We start from the raw sequence: 19,772 nt of genomic DNA, 5'->3' as shown, positions 1-19,772 counted from the left end.
GCTGAAGTGGTTAACATCACTTCCCATTCATTTCACAGCCATTGTCAACTCTCTCCTCTGCAGAGCTTCCGCCGCTGAAGACTGGACTGGATCACCTTTAAAAAAAGGTATGTATACTGATTTCTTCTTTACAGGGCTAGATAGGTTAGTGTTAGATCGTGGTTCTCTGTAGATGTAGCGATTTTTAGTATTAGGCTGGACTTCTACTTTAATGCGTTGCCTGTATGGAAAAGTCTTGGGTAGCAAAGTTTATTTCCCCACCAGACATAACTTTAGGGTATCTCTTTACTCAGAACACCCTCATATTTTCTATTTTACTTATAAACTGAGCATTATATTGTGCTTGTGTGCTCTAAAATTAACTTTAGTATATGTTTTATTGAAAATTTGTACTTTGTAAACGGTGGAGCTAATATTGTGAGACATAAAAAAATTGTAACTACCATCATTATATTCTCCAGGGTCTTTGCTCTCAGAAAATATATTATGTGATCTTCAGGCAGAAATTTTTTTTTAGATGTGTGCAAAAAACACAAAAACAACTGGTGGATAAAGTTTTACGTGCTTTTTTTTCATGTAACCTTATCGTTATCACAAAGGGAACAAATCGCCCCCTATGTGATAGTATATTTATTTCAACAGGGTCTCTTTAATGAGACATCCGCAGTCTTTTAGACCCCTGATGTTTCCCCTGCACGTCTGAAGATAACAGAGTGTATATTGTGCTTCATTAGCTTTTTCTGTGGCCAGAACTGCTGGGAAAAGTGACAACCGGAAGTGAAAAATGTTACTTCTGGGTTCTTACTGTCTAGAGGAGATCAACAAATAGGTGCTCTCTTTTCTCCCACCCCTCTACTTGGTGACACCTGCCATGTGGGTTCCAGGCCCAGAGGTGGATTAGTGGAGCCTGGGAAACATGGTGGGGGGGAGTCACACATATCGGGGGTCCATAGAAGCTGCCGGATCACTTCTGTCTTTAAGCCGACATTCAGCTTTTGACATTTTCATACATTTCCAGCAGTTGGGACTGTTTGTAAAACCCTCCCGATGGTGCTGAAAATTGGGGCTGTATTTTACATATGCCCTTACTCTCTATATACATGGATAGGGATTGATGCATAATACAGGGGATCTCTGGGGAGCAGTGCTACAATCTCACCCGATAATCGTGATTCCACAGGGATGGGGCTGCATTGTGCTGTTTATGGGGTGTAATGGGGAAAGGGTCCAACATGCAGTAAGTAATCAGTGCTCATGTCTGGCTAATGAAATCTAAAGGATAAGTCTGTACAATCACATCCTACTATGTATGGCCAACCTCGAAAGAAACCTGTGGAAAGAGAATTACTATGGCTGACATTGCTGACCTCTTTCCAAAATTCAGATTTTCTGGGATTTAATACTTTCAGAACCATTGACTCAGAAGAAGCATGTAGCAAGTGAAGTAAGAATGAAAATAAAACTGATCTGCATATTGTTCTGGGTCATCAGCTCAGGACATATTAGAACATTAGATCAGCATGACAGCCAGGGAACTTGCATTTTCAAGTGAGTTCAGCAATAACAACCTCAATATTTCTCTCTGTGCCATCAACCTAAAATAATCATCACCCAGTCTAGACAGATGTGACAGATATGAAGAGATTTATGTGTTTGGACACATTTTAAATCAGGTTCAACTACCCTGAGTGAGCGATTTCCTTCATGGAGAACAACCAGCTAGATTGGGTTTTCCCAGCAAATAGCTGCTGTTACCGGGAGAGAAGGTTGGGGTGGCTGAGGGGTGTGAAAGAATCCAACTCCAGGAAAATGTGAAATGATCCCTTGAGGTGTGGCTGTGCCCGCTCTGCAAGGGTTACTTGCTTTATCTACAGGAGAAGAGAAACACTTTTACTTAATCATTTGCTTCCCTGGAAGATCGTGCTTCCCCACGCTCTGGCGATGGACTGTACCTCTGGGTCTTCATGCCCATTGCAGGGCTATGGACCCTGCATTGGTCTGATGACTTCAGGATTCTAGACTGCTAGAGCATGGGACTGAAGACACTGGAGGGACGGGTTTAACAGCAGGGAGGAGTGGAGGGTCAGGTAAGTAAATCTTATTTTATTGTTCCTCTAGACCTAAACAAGCAACTAAATCTTGCAGCATGGGCACAATCCCTCCGCAAGGGGTAATTTTTTAGTTGCCTGGAGTTGGGCTTTAACCACTTGCCACCCGCCCACCGCCAAAAGATGGAGGAGCGATGCGGCTCTCACTCTGGGTGGACGTCATATGACAGCGCCCAGAACGCGGGTGATCGGGGTCACGCCATGTTGCCAGGACACGGTGCAGCCCCGATCTCCTGTAAAGAGCCGATCACGCAGCTCTTTAACCATGTGGTCACATGTAAACACGGAAGTGCCAGTGATCGACTCTCATTGCTTCACGCTGACAGAGTGTGGCGAGCCGATCAGCGGTATCTCCTCACAGGGCACACCCAGGCATGTAATCAGGGCACTGGTCATCTGTGTCCTGATTACAGTAAAGCCCATCAATGACAACAATCAGTGCCCTTTAGTGATGTCAATCAGTGCCGCTTATCTGTGCGGTCTATCAGTGCCCACCAGTGCTGCCCCATAAGCGCATATCCGTTAAGGAGAAAAATTACTTATTTACAAAATGTACTGAGAGAAACTAAAATTTTTTTTTTTTAAATAAAAAACCCAGTAGTGATTAAATACCACCAAATGAAAGCTCTATTTGTGTAAAGAAAATGAAAAAAAAAATCATTTGTGTACAGTGTTGTATGTCCGTAATTGTCATTCAAAATGTGAAAGCCCTGAAAGCTGAAAATTGGCCTGGGCAGGAAGGGGGTAAAAGTGCCCGGTAGGCAAGTGATTAAGTGAACCTGTTTCTTTGTCCTGTATGGGAAATGTATATGTATTTACTAAAGTGGAACGCTAGACACAGATCAATGCAGCTCTGTATTCATAATTACAACCTAAAATATGTTTTTTTAATTCAAACAGTGCAAGTACCTTAATTTGACTTGGTATCAGCCTCTTGAAGAAGAGCTCAGACTGGGAGAGGCACAAGGAGACAGTCAGCTGTGCTACAATACGTATGTGTTAACAAATAGCATGCTAGTAGGAGGAGAGAGCAGAGTGATAGAGATGAAGCTCATCAGTTTGCTGCCTCTCCTTTCACTTTCCAGTCTTGGGCTGGGGATTGGAATCAGCTCTCTAAGACCCCTTTCACACTGGGGTGCTTTGCAGGTGCTACAGAGCTAAAATAGCGCCTGCAAAGCACCCTGAAAGAGCCACTGCTTTGTCTCCAATGTGAAAGCCCCGAGGGCTTTCACACTGGAGCGGTGCACTGGCAGGATGGGGAAAAAAGTCCTGCTAGCAGCATCTTTGGAGCGGTGAAGGAGCGGTGTATACACCACTCCTAAACTGCTGTTGCCCATTGAAATCAATGGGGCAGCACGGCTATACCGCTGGCATAGCGCTGCTGTAGCAGCACTTTGCGGTGGTTTTAACCCTTTCTCGGCTGATTTTTAACCCTTTTTCGGCCGCTAGCGGAGGTAAAAGAGCACCTCTAGCTGCCAAATACTGCCGCTAAAACAACAGTAAAGCGGTGCTAAAAATAGTGCCGTTTTACCGCCGACGCTGCCCCAGTGTGAAAGGGGCCTAAATGTTATATAACTAAAGCAGAGAAATATCAGGTACCTTATCTTCCAGGCAGGGGGTTGTGTAAATCTCAGGGATGATGGAGAGAGAGGAAAATTCTTTAGCAGGTAAAATATTTCCCTTATATGGATAATGTATCACCTGTGTGTATAGTTTTGCTGGAGTTCAGCTTCCAGAATAAGATCTTTGGGGTAACATTGATCTGCCAAATTGCAAAATCATCCACTCTGGAGGCATAAAATGTATTCTTTCTTAATCACCTCCCGCCCGCCATATAGCATAATGACGGCCATAAAGTGGTTCTATTATATTGACTGGGTGTCATGTGACGTCCAGCAGGATTAGCCGAGATCTGTGGTGTCACTCTGACACACCGCATCTCCAATCTAGGTAAAGACCCTATGACGTAGGCTCTTTACCATGTGATCAGCTGTGTCCAATCAACTGATCATAGTGTAAACAGGAAAAGCCATGTATCGGCTTTTCTTCTACTCGCACTGACAGGCATGAGTAGAGGAGAGCTGATCAGCTGCTCTCCCAACAGGGGGTCTGCACTGATTATCAGTGCATCCCCCGAGGATGCCCACCCATGACCACCAGGTAAGCCCACCAGAGCCCACCAGGGATGGCACTCTGTGCCCATCAATGCCACCACCTATCAGTGCCTATCAGTGCTGCTTATCAGTGCTGCATATAAGTGTCTCATCATTGGTGCCAATCAGTACAGCCTCATCAGCAGAAAGATTACTTATTTGCAAAGTTTTGTAAAAGGGACAAACTTTTTTTTCTTCAAAAATTTTGGTCTTTTTTTTATGTGTAGTGCAAAAAAAAGAAAAAAAACCCAAATGGTGATCAAATACCACCAAAAGAAAGCTCTATTTGTGGGAAAAATGGCACAATTGCCATTCAATGTGATAGCACTGGAAGCTGAAATTTGGACTGGGCAGGAAGGGAGGAAAGATCCTGACAAATGATTGAACAGTTGTCTCTGTATGTGTACGATCCTCTTATAATGTGCATCCAGAAAGTATTCACAGTGCCTCACTTTTTCCACATTTTGTTATGTTACAGCCTTATTCCAAAATGGATTCATTATTTTCCCTAAAATTCTACAAACAATATGCCATAATGACAACGTAAAAGAAGTTTGAAATCTTTGCAAATTTATTAAATAAAAAACAAAACAAATCACATGTACATAAGTATTCACAGCCTTTGCTCAATCCTCAAGCACCTTTTGGCACCAATTACAGCCTCAAGTCTTTTTGAGGATGATGCTACACGCTTGGCACACTTATTTTATGGCAGTTTCTCCCATTCTTCTTTGCAGGACCTCTCAAGCTCCATCAGGTTGGATGGGAAGCATTGGTGCACAGCCATTTTCAGACCTCTCCAGAGATGTTCAATCGGGTTCAAGTCTGGGCTCTGGCTGGGCCACTCAAGGACAGTCAGAGTTGTCCTGTAGCCACTCCTTTTGATATCTTGGCTGTGTGCTTGGGGATGTTGTCCTGTTCGAAAATGAACCTTCGCACCAGTCTGAGGTCCAGAGTGCTCTGTATTCATTAAGAATATCTCATATATTGCTGCATTCATCTTTTCCTCGATCCGGACTAGCCTCCCAGTTCCTGACGCTAAAAAAAAATCTCCACAGCATGATGCTGCCACCACCATGCTTCACTGTAGAGATGGTATTGGCCAGGTGACGAGCGGTGCCTGTTTTCCTCCAGATATGGCGCTTGCCATTCAGGCCAAAGAGTTTGATTTTTGTCTCCTCATACCAGAGAATCTTGTTTCTCATGGTCTGAGAGTCCTTCAGGTGCCTTTTGGCAAACTCAAGGCAGGCTGTCATGTGCCTTTTTACTGAGGAGTGGCTTCCATCTGGCCACTCTACCATACAGGCCTGATTGGTGGAGTGCTGCAGAGAAGGTTGTTCTTCTGGAAGGTCCTCCTCCCTCCACAGAGAAACAATGGAGCGCTGTCAGAATGGCCATCGGTTCTTGGTCACCTCCCTGACTAAGACACTTCTCCCCCGATCACTCAGTTTGACCGGGCGGCTCGCTCTAGGAAGAGTCCTGGTGGTTCCAAACTTCATCCATTCACGGATGATGAAGGCCACTGTGCTCATTGGGACCTTGAATGCTGCAGACATTTTTCTATACCCTTCCCCAGATCTTGGCCTCGATACTGTTAGGTACCTGGTAGTAGAGCCTGACTTGTAGGAGAAGACCTCTCATACAACGCTGGTTCAGGAGCCACTGGAGTGGGGACAGTGGTCTCCTGAGCACAGTGGGGTAGGAGTGCCTGTTGAGCTGAGTCTCTGATGCTGAGGTGAAGAGAGATCCCGCAGGGATGGCTGGACTGCAGATCAGGTGAGACTGGAAGCAGCAACTGGAACACTTGGAGATGCAGAGGTCTCTGGAGCTGAAGCTGAAGGTGCAACAGCAAGGACTAGCAGGAACAAGCAGGGTCAGACGGTCCGGATCAGCAAGGATATGAGACAGGCAAAACAGCAGGCAGAGGCAGAGTCGGTAGGCAAGCAGGGATCGGCAACGGTATCAGGCAGGTAGTATAAGAGTAGTCAGACAGGCCGGGTCGGATTGGAGCAGGACGGATGGTCAGACAAGCCGGGTCAGATAGGTAGCAAGCAATCAGGTTCAAATACAGGAATCACGAAGCTGAGACGAAGCAGCAATGTGTCAGAGGCACAGGGGGGCTTTTATGTGCACCTTGGCGCCAAACCGGCGCTATCGCGAACACGTGCACACGCGCGCGCGCACAAGCGCCGCGAACCCGCGCGCGCCCTAGCGCCGCGCCGACGCCCGGGAACAACAGGGATTTGCTGAACAGCACGCAACGGGGCGCGCCGGCGCCTAGGCGTACACCGACGCCCCGGTTCAGCGCCAATGGTACCCTGACATTGCCCCCCCCCAAGGGGCAACCTCCGGGTGCCCAAAAGCCTCTTCTTTTCTGGATGGTTAGAAAAATAGGTTCGTACTAAACGCCTGGCATGTACATTACTTTCAGGTTCCCATGAATTACTTTCTGGGCCGTAGCCCTTCCACTTAACCAGGAACTGGATCTGCCCTTGTCTTTTCCTGCAATCAAGGATAGCCTCGACCTCAAATTCCTCGTTGCCATCAATCATAATAGGTTCAGGAGGTCTAGCTCTACCGGGGAAGGGATCAGGTACAGCAGGTTTGAGCAATGACACATAAAACACGGGGTGTATTTTAAGAGAGTCAGGCAAGGTAAGTTCATACGACACTTCATTTATCTTTCTTTTAACCGGAAATGGTCCCATAAATCTAGGTGCCAGCTTTTTAGAGGGACATGCTAGTTTGATATTACTTGTAGATAGCCATACCTGATCGCCAAGCTGAAGCTTCAACTCCCCTCTTCTCTTCCGGTCAAAGATCCTCTTGCTGTCCGCCTGAGCCTTAGATACTGCTTCCTGCAACATCTGGTTGTTATGGTTGATGAAGTCTACCGTACTCTGTACTGCCGGAACTGAGGACTCTGGAAGGAAATCGGGTAAAAAGGTTAGATGGAAACCATAATTAGCGAAAAAGGGGGATTGACCGGTGGCTGAATGTTTGGCGTTGTTGTAGGCAAATTCTGCCAACGGCAGCAAGGATACCCAATCATCTTGTGAAAAAGAAGTAAAGCATCTGATATACTGTTCAAGAGTCTGATTGGTCCTCTCCGTCTGGCCATTGGTCTGAGGGTGATAGGCCGAGGACAAGGCCAGTTTAATTTTCAAAGACTCACACAGGGCCCTCCAGAAACGTGAGGTAAATTGTACCCCTCTGTCAGAGGTTATGTTTACAGGGATTCCGTGGAGTCTAATAATTTCCTTAATGAAGATGTGAGCCGTTTCCATAGCTGACGGAGTTCCTTTTAATGGAAGAAAGTGGGCCATCTTGGTAAAACGGTCTACTACCACGAAAATAGCAGAACACCCCTCTGAACATGGAAGCTCTACAACAAAGTCCATGGATATCATCTTCCAAGGCCTATCGGGTACTGGTAAAGGTTTTAACAGGCCCCAAGCTTTACTCCTGGACGTCTTATTCTGGGTACAGATAGGGCAAGACTTGACATATCTCTCACAAAAGTCCTTAAGATTGGGCCACCAGAAGGTACGCTGTACCAATTCCAGAGTTTTACGAACACCAAAGTGACCTGCCAGTGGGTGATCGTGAAGGAGTGCCAGGACCTTGACCCGAACCTCCTCAGGGACAAAAATTTGGCTACCTTTCCAGAACAGTCCATCCTTGCTACTTAAGGTAAACCCTGAGGGTTTGGCTGATTCAGAGGATGCTTCCTTAATCTGAGAGAGAAGATCAGTTTGTATAAGCAAAAAATTGTTTGCAGGTAAAATGGTGTCCGGCACAGATAAATCCTTTGGGTTGTCATGCATCCGTGATAATGCGTCTGGTTTGACATTTTTTGAACCTGGCCGATACGTAATGTGGAAGGAAAAGCGTGAGAAAAACAGTGCCCAACGGGCTTGACGGGGTCTTAGTCTTTTAGCAGATCGTAGATATTCTAGATTTTTGTGATCAGTATAAATTAGCACTGGATGCACAGCCCCCTCCAACAGGTACCTCCACTCCTCTAATGCAGTCTTGATGGCAAGAAGCTCCCGATCACCGACATCATAGTTTCTCTCCGCAGAGGAGAGTTTTCGGGAGAAGAAACCTACGGGATGCATAACATCCTTACTGCCCTTTCGTTGCGAGAGAATCGCACCGACCGCTATCTCTGAAGCGTCCACTTCTAAAATGAATGGCAAGGAAGGTTCAGGGTGACTGAGAATAGGTGCTGAGGTAAAAAGTCTCTTGAGGTTCTCAAAAGCCTCTTGGGCTAGGTGATTCCAGAAAAAACGGGTATTCTGTTTGGTTAGTTGTGTGATTGGTGCGATTATTGCAGAGAAACCCTTGATAAACTTTCTGTAAAAGTTTGCGAACCCGATGAATCGCTGAACCCCTTTTTTGTCCAGGGGTATCGGCCAGTCCAGAACGGCAGAAACCTTCTGTGGGTCCATCTTGATGCCAGTTGAGGAGATAATCAAGCCCAGGAATTGGATGCTCTGTTGCTCAAACTCGCATTTCTCCGCCTTTACATAAAGTCTGTGTAAGCGGAGACGACCCAACACTTGGCAAACATGTTTCCGATGGAGATCTAGGGATTCAGAAAAGATCAAAATATCGTCCAGATATGCGATCACAAACAGATCTAGGAAGTCTCTGAGCACATCATTAATTAGGTGTTGAAAGGTCGCAGGGGCATTGCAGAGTCCAAAAGGCATGACTAAATATTCATAATGCCCGAATCGGGTCCGAAAAGCTGTTTTCCACTCATGCCCAGCCTGAATGCGGATCAGATTATAGGCCCCCCTCAGATCAAGTTTAGAAAAAATGACGGCAGTCCTTAATTTCTGGAACAGTTCAGGTATCAAAGGTAGGGGATACCGATTTTTGACCGTGATTTTATTCAATTCTCGGTAGTCAATACACGGGCGGAGAGATTTGTCTTTCTTAGTAACAAAGAATATTCCCGCACCTGCTGGAGAAGTAGAATGACGAATAAACCCTTTGGCCAAGTTTTCATCTATATATGTTTTCAATACTTCTTGTTCCTTTTCAGATAGAGGAAAGATGCGCCCAAAGGGAATTTCGGATCCTGGCAGCAATTCGATGGGGCAATCGTAGGGACGATGAGGTGGAAGAGAATCTGCCCCCTTCTTGCTGAAGACATCTATGTAGTCATGATAGTGTTTGGGAATGGCCTGACGATTTGTCTGGTCGGAGTCCAGGCAAAGCAGGGTAGCTTGGGGATCCGAATCTTTCGCCAGACAGTGTTCCTGGCAGTAGGATGACAGAAATTTTACTTCTCCAGATGCCCAATGGATGTGTGGATTGTGGGCCTGTAGCCAGGGAATCCCCAGGATAATGGGAAACATAGGGGAGGTGATGGCGTCAAGGATCAGCAATTCCTTGTGTTGAGAAGAAGTTGTAGCGGATAATGGCAGGGTTTCTTGTGTCACTTGTCCGGATCTGATGCGGGAGCCATCGGCAAGGAAGACAGAGAGTCCATGGGCTTTAGTCCGTAAAGGGATGTTGTGCAGGTTGGCAAAGTTTAAGTCTATAAAGCAGCTGCATGCCCCGGAGTCAATAATTGCGTTGACTTGGAGTGTCCTTTCTTGAAGCTGTAACGAGAGAGGAATGGCAAGATGGGTAGCATTTGTTGATAAAGCAGAGAGACTGGTAAGTATAGGAGATGGACACTTACTCATTCTGATTGGGCAATTATAGACATAATGCCCGGTTCCTCCACAGTACAGGCACAGATTTAACTGTCGACGTCGGGCACGTTCTTCGGGGGACAGGGCAGGTCGCATCAGACCTAGCTGCATTGGTTCGGAGGTATCCGGTGCGATATTGACTGAATTTGGACTGGGCACAGGTAAGTAGCGGGATGCAGGAATCGGGGCTCGTGGTGTCATCCAGGTCTGGCGGTTAGGTTGAACTGCTCGTTCAGATCGGCGTTCTTGGAGGCGACGATCGATCTGGATGGTTAGGGTGATCAAGGCCTCCAAGGTGTTTGGAATACCAACTCGAGCAAGTTCATCTTTCAGGTTTTCAGACAGTCCAATGCGGAACTGATGACGCAGAGCCGCGTCATTCCACTGGGTGTCCGCGCTCCAACGTCTGAATTCAGCAACATAGTCCTCCGCAGGTCTGCGGCCTTGTTGGAGCGCGAGCAGAGCAGATTCAGCTGTGGCAGTCTGTTGAGGGTCCTCATATATATGTGCCATGGCTTCGAAGAAAGCGGATAAGGATTGAGTTGGAGCAGAGTCCCCTTCAAGTAAACGGTGTGCCCAGGTCTGTGGTTCCCCTTGAAGGAGGGAAATGACAAATCCAACTTTAGTGGCTTCCAGTGAAAAGGTTCTAGGCTGTAAGGCAAAAAAGAGCTGGCAGGCATTGCGGAAACCCCGAAACTTAGCCCGGTCTCCGGAGAACCTTTCAGGAATGGGGACCTGTGGTTCAGGCGGAATCATTACCACTGAAGGCCCTGGAACAGTCTGTGTTGGGGCGGCAGGTGCAGAGTAGGCTGAAGGGTTAGCCCCTGCAAGATTCTGAACTTGTCCCTCCAGTCGGTTATAGTTGTCCTGAAGGGCTTGTACTGCTTGGGTGAGAGCTGCCAGGTGTGTGCATATCTCCTTTAATGAAGAGGTATCTCCTGCAGGCTCAGACATGGCTGCTTCGTACTGTTAGGTACCTGGTAGTAGAGCCTGACTTGTAGGAGAAGACCTCTCATACAACGCTGGTTCAGGAGCCACTGGAGTGGGGACAGTGGTCTCCTGAGCACAGTGGGGTAGGAGTGCCTGTTGAGCTGAGTCTCTGATGCTGAGGTGAAGAGAGATCCCGCAGGGATGGCTGGACTGCAGATCAGGTGAGACTGGAAGCAGCAACTGGAACACTTGGAGATGCAGAGGTCTCTGGAGCTGAAGCTGAAGGTGCAACAGCAAGGACTAGCAGGAACAAGCAGGGTCAGACGGTCCGGATCAGCAAGGATATGAGACAGGCAAAACAGCAGGCAGAGGCAGAGTCGGTAGGCAAGCAGGGATCGGCAACGGTATCAGGCAGGTAGTATAAGAGTAGTCAGACAGGCCGGGTCGGATTGGAGCAGGACGGATGGTCAGACAAGCCGGGTCAGATAGGTAGCAAGCAATCAGGTTCAAATACAGGAATCACGAAGCTGAGACGAAGCAGCAATGTGTCAGAGGCACAGGGGGGCTTTTATGTGCACCTTGGCGCCAAACCGGCGCTATCGCGAACGCGCGCACGCCCGTACGCGCGCACGTGCAAACGCGCGCGCGCACAAGCGCCGCGAACCCGCGCGCGCCCTAGCGCCGCGCCGACGCCCGGGAACAACAGGGATTTGCTGAACAGCACGCAACGGGGCGCGCCGGCGCCTAGGCGTACACCGACGCCCCGGTTTAGCGCCAATGGTACCCTGACAGATACAAACTGTCTCAGTGGTCTACTGACATGCACTGTTAACTGTGGGACCTTTATATAGACAGGTGTGTGCCTTTCCAAGTCATGTCCAATCCACTGAATTTACCACAGGTGGACTACAATCAAATTGTAGAAACATCTCAAGAATGATCAGTGGAAACGGGATGAGAAACATCTGAGCTGAACTTTGAGTGTCAAGGCAAAAGCTGTGAATACATAGGCTACTTTCACACTGGGGCAGGGGCGTTAGCGGCAGTGGCGTAGCGTGGGGGGTGCAGGGGGTGCCGTGGCCCCGGGCGCGATATTTAGGGGGGCGCCAGTATGTGTCACTGGCTGCCTCCTCCTAATTTCTAATTTTGTGTCCCCGGGCTCCGGCCGCCATGTTAAGTGTCCGGCGCCCTGTGATTGGGTGTATGGGGGGTCATGTGAGGCGTCCCGCCTCCGCACATGACCCCCATACGCCCAATCACAGGGCGCTGGATACTGAACATGGCAGCAAGCAGAGCGCAGAGGACAGAAGAAAGTGAGCCGCCGCTGTGTTCTCCTCCTCATCCGGATCGATGCAGCCAGGATAAGAAGGTGAGTGAGAGTCTTGTTACTGGGAGGGGGAGGGAGGGGGGCGAGAGAGAGAGACTGTAGGCAGGACAATGTAGTGTAGTATAGTATGGAGGTCAGTGTAGTGGTCACTATGGGGGGCAGTGTAGTGGACAGTATAGTGTAGTATAGTGGTTAGTGTAGTATAGTATAGTGGTTAGTGTAGTATAGTATAGTGGTTAGCATAGTGGTCAGTATAGTGTAGTTTAGTATGGAGGTCAGTGTAGTGTAATGGACAGTGTAGTATGGTGGTCAGTATAGTGTAATATAGTGGACAGTGTAGTATAGTGGACAGTGTAGTATGGTGGTCAGTATAGTGTAGTATAGTGGACAGTGTAGTGGACAGTGTAGTATGGTGGACAGTGTAGTATGGTGGACAGTGTAGTATGGTGGACAGTGTAGTATGGTGGACAGTGTAGTATAGTGGTCAGTGTAGTGGTTAGTGTAGTGGTCAGTGTAGTGTAGTATAGTGGTCAGTGTAGTGGTTAGTGTGGTGGTCAGTGTAGTATAGTATAGTGGACAGTGTAGTATAGTGGACAGTGTAGTATAGTGGTCAGTGTAGTATGGTGGTCAGTATAGTGTAGTATAGTGGACAGTGTAGTATGGTGGTCAGTATAGTGTAGTATAGTGGACAGTGTAGTATGGTGGTCAGTATAGTGTAGTATAGTGGTCAGTGTAGTATGGTGGTCAAGTGTAGTGTAGTATAGTGGACAGTGTAATGTAGTATAGTGGACAGTGTAGTATGGTGGTCAGTATAGTGTAGTATAGTGGTCAGTGTAGTATGGTGGTCAAGTGTAGTGTAGTATAGTGGACAGTGTAATGTAGTATAGTGGACAGTGTAGTATAGTGGACAGTGTAGTGTAGTATAGTGGTCAGTATAGTGAACAGTGTAGTATGGTGGTCAGTATAGTGTAGTATAGTGGTCAGTGTAGTATGGTGGTCAAGTGTAGTGTAGTATAGTGGACAGTGTAGTGTAGTATAGTGGTCAGTATAGTGAACAGTGTAGTATGGTGGTCAGTATAGTGTAGTATAGTGGTCAGTGTAGTATGGTGGTCAAGTGTAGTGTAGTATAGTGGTCAGTGTGATGTAGTATAGTGGACAGTTTAGTATAGTGGACAGTGTGGTATAGTGGACAGTGTAGTGTAGTATAGTGGTCAGTATAGTGGACAGTGTAGTATGGTAGTCAGTGTAGTGGTAAGTGTAATATAGTGGTCAGTATAGTATAGTGGTCAGTGTAGTGGACAATGTAGTGTAGTGGACAGTGTAGTTCTCAGTGTAGTGGTCAGTATAGGAATCAGGTAGGTCAGTACTGTTGTATTTGAAGGGACTCAGGGATAGCTAAAAGTCCACAGGTTGGGGGGGGTGCAAATTACTTGCCTTGCCCCGGGTGCTGACAACCCACGCTACGCCACTGGTTAGCGGTAAAGCCCTGGTAATTTTAGAGGCGCTTTACCACTGTAATAGCGGCACTTTTCAGACGCTAGCGGGGTGCTTTTAACCCCCGCTTGTGGCCGAATAAAGGGTTGTTAGCGCCCGCAAAGCTTTGTTGCCAAATCGCCTGCAAAGCGCTTCGGCATTGATTCCAATGGCAGGGACGGTGTATTCACCACTCTCGCACCTCCCGAAGGATGCTGCTTGCAGGCCTTTTTCTAACGTTCTGCAAGCACACCGCTGCAGTGTGAAAGCACTCGGGCTTTCACACTGGGGCTGCAAGGGAGACTTTTTGAGGCGCTTTACAGGTGCTAAAAAATTGGTGTTCAAGTGCCGCGCAACAAGATTTAAAAATTCATCACTGCTTTCCTGTGCAAAACCAAAAATTAACTAAAGCTGCCGACTTGTGTAAAAATGGTATGTAAATGATATTTTAATCAGAAATAGTGGCGCTATATATCACATCGATACAATGATACCAAAAAAAAAACAAATTCAAATAAAAATACAGATGAAAATGGATGAAATGAATCACCCACTAGTGCTAGTGAACTCAAACAATGCATAAATATAATGTCTGTGACAATTCCAACCAAGTTCCCCCTCCAATGATGAACGGGAAACCATTAAACTCATAAACATAAATAAATTAGAAAGTGAATAAGTGATGAAACAATGTTAAATAATAGTGTTAATAATGATGACAACAGTCCGTACAATATTAAATAGAAAAATGCTGAAAAAAAGTCCATGCAAAGTACTGTGTGTCAAAAGAGTGAATAAAATAAATCTTCCTATGCAATAAAACTGTCTTCCACCACATCGACTGTGATTGTGATCCACTCTTATGGAGCCGCACTCACCAAAAAATATTGCCTTGCATTCCCATGCTCCGCATATAGGCAGTACCACAGCCCCCTGGGGCTAATCAAGATGAAAGGAACTGTAATCAAGGCGAGTGAAGTTCTTCAATTTATAGCAATACTCATCGTGAGGAGATGTATCCACATGAAAAGAAATAATGCTTCCAATAGTGTGATACCGTAGAGAAAATTTTATTAAAATACACACACAAGGTCTTCAACCATTGTACTCACACTCTTCCAATAATTTAGGCATAAAAGAAAGTTTCATGTAACAAGCTGTGACAGTGTACTATGGTCACGGCGGACCCGGGATGCAGTGTTTAGACCTCACCCTTCCCCTCGTTGGATCCTCAGCAGCGCAAGGTTGTCTCAGCCGACCAGTACACAGCGTAACACTTCACACGTCACAAGCAGATGATAGGTTGCCATACAGCCACGCCTCCGACATGTTTCGTCATATCGACTTCTTCACAGGATTGGCTGTACGGCACGGCAACCTCCCCCTTATACTCCCCGTACCAACTGCAGGCAGAAGTCGTAGTAGAGCACCTGCGCACATCCCGTGTCCCCATGAGCATGATGCAACTGTACCATAGTACTGTAGATAACCAAAGACAGCATTTAAAATCATTTAAACTCAAATAGTGAGTTCGTATTATTATTACCAGGGCTAGGTTTAGTATCAAACCATTAAATCTTTAAATCTGTACCATATCCTAGGTACAGTCGAACCCACTAAACAAACATCACATTACGTAACGTTTATTGACAACCCAGCATTCTCACATAAAACCTCAATCACTGATTGAACGGGCAAATGAATCCCAATCTACATAATAAAAAAACAATACTTAAAATAACATAATAAGATACTGAAGTAATAATAACCCGATAAAGTGAATCACTGTCCTGCAGTCACTATTGCAATAGGTGACATCAAATTATTATAAAAAAATAGAACACATGTGTGAGAGTACCCAGGGATGCACAAGCCAAAAATAGGATGCATACAATCGTTGGTTTCCCCAGGGGGTTTTTTAAGCAGCAAAACATTAAATGTAGATATATGAATGGGGTAGGTCAAAAATTCAGAATAAATTCAGATATACAATAGGTTTATTATAAAATACAAACTCTTGTTCATGTTTAACAAACAACAGCATAAAACATCACTCATGGCCAAGAGGCCCCCAGGAGAACATATAGCCAGTTGCATGTACAAAAGTTAATATCCACATGAATACCCCAATGCATTTCGACCCATTCTGGTCTTCTTTAGGGGGATTTAGATTCTAGGAAGATATATCAAAAATAAAATTTGACTTAGAACTTTGGTCAATATACAAAACATTTTGGTACATTATAAATTGTGCAAAAAAATTTCTCATCATATTTATGAAGGTGTGTTTACCATTAAGTAAATGATGGAGTAAGGATGCATCACGCAAACCAGATTGTTAAAAACATTTAAGCTTAGAAATCCCAATGACCACACGTACCCCCTCCGCGCCCTCCAGGCGGATCCACCGTCCATCGGACTTACAAGGGGCCACACGCTTGGACCTGGAGGAGAGGACAGGGGCAGGGCACCTGCAATTAGGCATATTAAAAAACCTTACTATTGGATATTCTGGAAGTGTCTAGTGTAGTTGAGCGACCACAGACTGGCCCTTAGTGCAATAAATGTTGATTCATATTAATTGGACCTATTCATTTTAGTATATGGTTTAATAATGAATTAAATGGATTGTAAATTAAATTAATTAGAATTAGTATAAGTGGGATGAATTAAATGAGAGGGTTTTCCCCTCTCCATCTGGCTTCCCGACACGTGGGGGGAGACACTTTTTATTTTGCGGTTCTCCCCATTGTTTCCCACAGCTGGGTCCTATCTCCAGGGCCACTGTGGGGAGCCTCCTGCGTGCCGGCGGCGTCCCATGATCACCGCCAGACTGTCGGTGACGTCACGCACGTGCGGGTCATCCCACACGAGTGACGTTATGCAATTGCGTCGGAAGTGACGGCGAACGCCGGGGCTTATGCCTTCCGGAAAGCCGAGGGGCCACACAGATGCCGCTAGAATAGCGGTGTGGATGTGTGGGGGAGTCTGTGACGGGGAGGAGTTTGGCACCTGTAGGCAATCCTTAAGACATTATAAATTGGCAGTTCCCAGATGATCCTGAGGTGATCCCGGGAATGCCGCTATCATACACCTCAAGAAGTTAATACTAGGCAGCCCTTTATACACATAAGACTGGCTGACATTGGTACTCTTCTGAACCTATCATTCTACACTTTTCCCTATTTGGGCTTTCTAAAACTACCATTCAGCATAGCCACTCCACTTCCCCATTATTGTAATACATATGGTTTTGTCAATACCTCAACACCAGAATTCAACTCCAAAACACTTTTTATTTCATTTAGCCTAACCGATACATGGATTTTTTTCACTATCACAGGCACCCCAGACGACGTCAGAGTGTGACGAAACGTGCGTCGGGCGTGCTGACATGCTGCAGATACCATCTGTGGATGGGTGTTCGCTTTTAGCTGGCCGGCTATTTTTGCTCCTATTTGATCTACCAAATGTAAGTGTGATTTTAAACCTACTTTTAATAAACAATTAAGCAGGATTACGCTATGTTGCCCTTTTCTTTTTTGGAATACCCCCTGTGAGAAACATCTTTAGCTGGAGGGTAACATCTCCCTGATTGAATGATTTCCTGGTATCTGACGGATAGTGTACCTACCTTAAAGCTGAAGTGGTGCGTTGGTATTTTCAGTCCATGAAAGGCCCCGACCGGGTTAAGGTCGCAAGCTCCTATAAACTTGCCTTCTGGTAAGCGCGTATTCTCATTATTTCTCACAGTGGTGCGGTGAAGGTTTCAATTTATCCAATTGTACTTCTACCTGTCAACCGGGATTGTTATCCATATCTCCCCACATCATCCCATCCATCTGTTTGGGACACAGATTTGGACTGTTTCTTGTGTTTTTGGTTTTTTTGGGATCAATGTTTTATGGGATCAATTTCTAAATTCATATTGTGTATTTCCTATCAACACATATCAAGGTTACTTTCACTTCATAATTTGTTCACTTATAGGTTAACTCCTAAGTAATTTATTCTCACAGCGCTGCTTTCCTTTTTTGATTTTGATTGTTTTAGTGTGTGTATCCCACTTTTAGCGGCTGCTCTAGTTTCATTTAGTGATTTTGTTAAAACATTTCCTTCACATGCTTTTTAATGATTTTTGCTGGGGTTTATCTATTTAAATTCCTTAATCTGTATTTACATGTAGCGCAGTAGTCTTTTCTATTCCACTTAACACACACTCATATGCCCCTACACACTGTCGGATTTTCCGATGGAAAATGTCCGATCGGAGCGTGTTGTCGGAAATTCCGACCGTGTGTGGGCTCCATCGGACATTTTCCATCGGATTTTCCGACACACAAAGTTGGAGAGCAGGAGATAAAATTTTCCGACAACAAAATCCGTTGTCGGAAATTCCGATCGTGTGTACACAAATCCGACGGACAAAGTGCCACGCATGCTCAGAATAAATAAAGAGATGAAAGCTATTGGCCACTTCCCCGTTTATAGTCCTGACGTACGTGTTTTACGTCACCGCGTTCAGAACGATCGGATTTTCTTGCAACTTTGTGTGACCGTGTGTATGCAAGACAAGTTTGAGCCAACATCCGTCAGAAAAAATCCTAGGATTTTGTTGTCGGAATGTCCGAACAAAGTCCGACCGTGTGTACGGGGCATTATAGTGTTAACCACTTTTTGGTTCGATTTTAACACCGTTTTTGTTTTTCACACTACATTTTTCAGCGTTTTGCAACATGCTTGTATATTACTTTCACTCCCTTTCTATCATCACACCTTGCACACCCAGTACACTCACCTTCACACTTTGACAAAAATGGGGCATTATACCCCATTCATTATATTCCCATTTAATTCATCCCACTTATACTAATTCTAATTAATTTAATTTACAATCCATTTAATTCATTATTAAATCATATACTAAAATAAAAGGTCCAATTAATATGAATCAACATTTACTGCACTAAGGGCCAGTCTGTAGTCGCTCAACTACACTAGACACTTCCAGAATATCCAATAGTAAGGTTTTTTAATATGCCTAATTGCAGGTGCCCTGTCCCCTGTCCTCTCCTCCAGGTCCAAGCGTGTAGCCCCTTGTAAGTCCGTTGGACGGTGGATCTGCCTGGAGGGCATGGAGGAGGTACGTGTGGTCATTGGGATTTCTAAGCTTGAATGTTTTAACAATCTGGTTTGCGTGATGCATCCTTACTCCATCATCTACTTAATGGTAAACACACCTCCATAAATATGATGAGACATTTTTTCTGCACAATTTATAATGTACCAAAATGTTTTGTATATTGACCAAAACTCTAAGTCAAATTTTATTTTTGATATATCTTCCTAGAATCTAAATCCCCCTGAAGAAGACCAGAATGGGTTGAAATGCATTGGGGTATTCATGTGAATATTAACTTATGTACATGCAACTGGCTATATGTTCTCCTGGGGGCCTTTTGGCCATGGGTGATGTTTTATGTTGTTGTTTGTTAAACGTGAACCAGAGTTTGTATTTTAAAATAAACCTATTGTATATCTGAATTTATTCTGAATTTTTGACCTACCCCATTCATATATCTACATTTAATGTTTTGCTGCATCAAATGATTAAAGGCTGGATTAGACTGACATCTGTAAAGTGTTCTTAAAAAGTAAATAAAAATGTGAATCAAAAATTATTAATGAAACAATTAAGGTCCAACTCTATATTTAACACTCTCGGGTGAAGGCTTTTTAAAAGAAAGATCCATTTAGTTTCTTTGACCTGACCTGATTAGATCCCCTCCATGAAGGGGAAACATGGTCAATCCCACAAAATTGAAGCGGGAAACATGGTCAATCCCACAAAATTGAAGCAAAGATGGATCCTGATTGTGCTTGTCCCTAAAATGTAGAGACACACTATGAGATTTGAAGCCATTTTTTATGTTGGTTAAATGCTCAGCTATTCGGACTTTTAATTGTCGTTTAGTTCTTCCTACATAGTATAATCCGCATGGACACCAGAGCAGATAAACCACATATGATGAATTGCAAGTGATGAATTTGTCAATTTCAAATGTTT

General features: G+C 45.2%; 1 protein-coding gene and 1 long non-coding RNA gene across 2 annotated transcripts in view; both read left to right on the top strand.

Annotated features, from left to right (window-relative positions):
- The window catches only part of LOC141107523 (class I histocompatibility antigen, F10 alpha chain-like), a 158,794-nt gene that overhangs the window by 107,927 nt on the left and 31,095 nt on the right, over window positions 1-19,772 (top strand). The gene's annotated exons all lie outside the window — the stretch shown is intronic.
- On the top strand, window positions 37-19,249 carry LOC141107524 (uncharacterized). Its single transcript, XR_012235921.1, has 3 exons — window positions 37-107; window positions 17,049-17,428; window positions 18,757-19,249. It is a non-coding gene; the product is annotated as an uncharacterized lncRNA (long non-coding RNA).

The sequence above is a fragment of the Aquarana catesbeiana genome, linkage group LG09 (assembly GCF_042186555.1).
Source record: "Aquarana catesbeiana isolate 2022-GZ linkage group LG09, ASM4218655v1, whole genome shotgun sequence".
NCBI lineage: Eukaryota > Metazoa > Chordata > Amphibia > Anura > Ranidae > Aquarana > Aquarana catesbeiana.
Note: the sequence above shows the minus strand (reverse complement) of the source record. Positions and strands in the feature narration are given on the sequence as shown.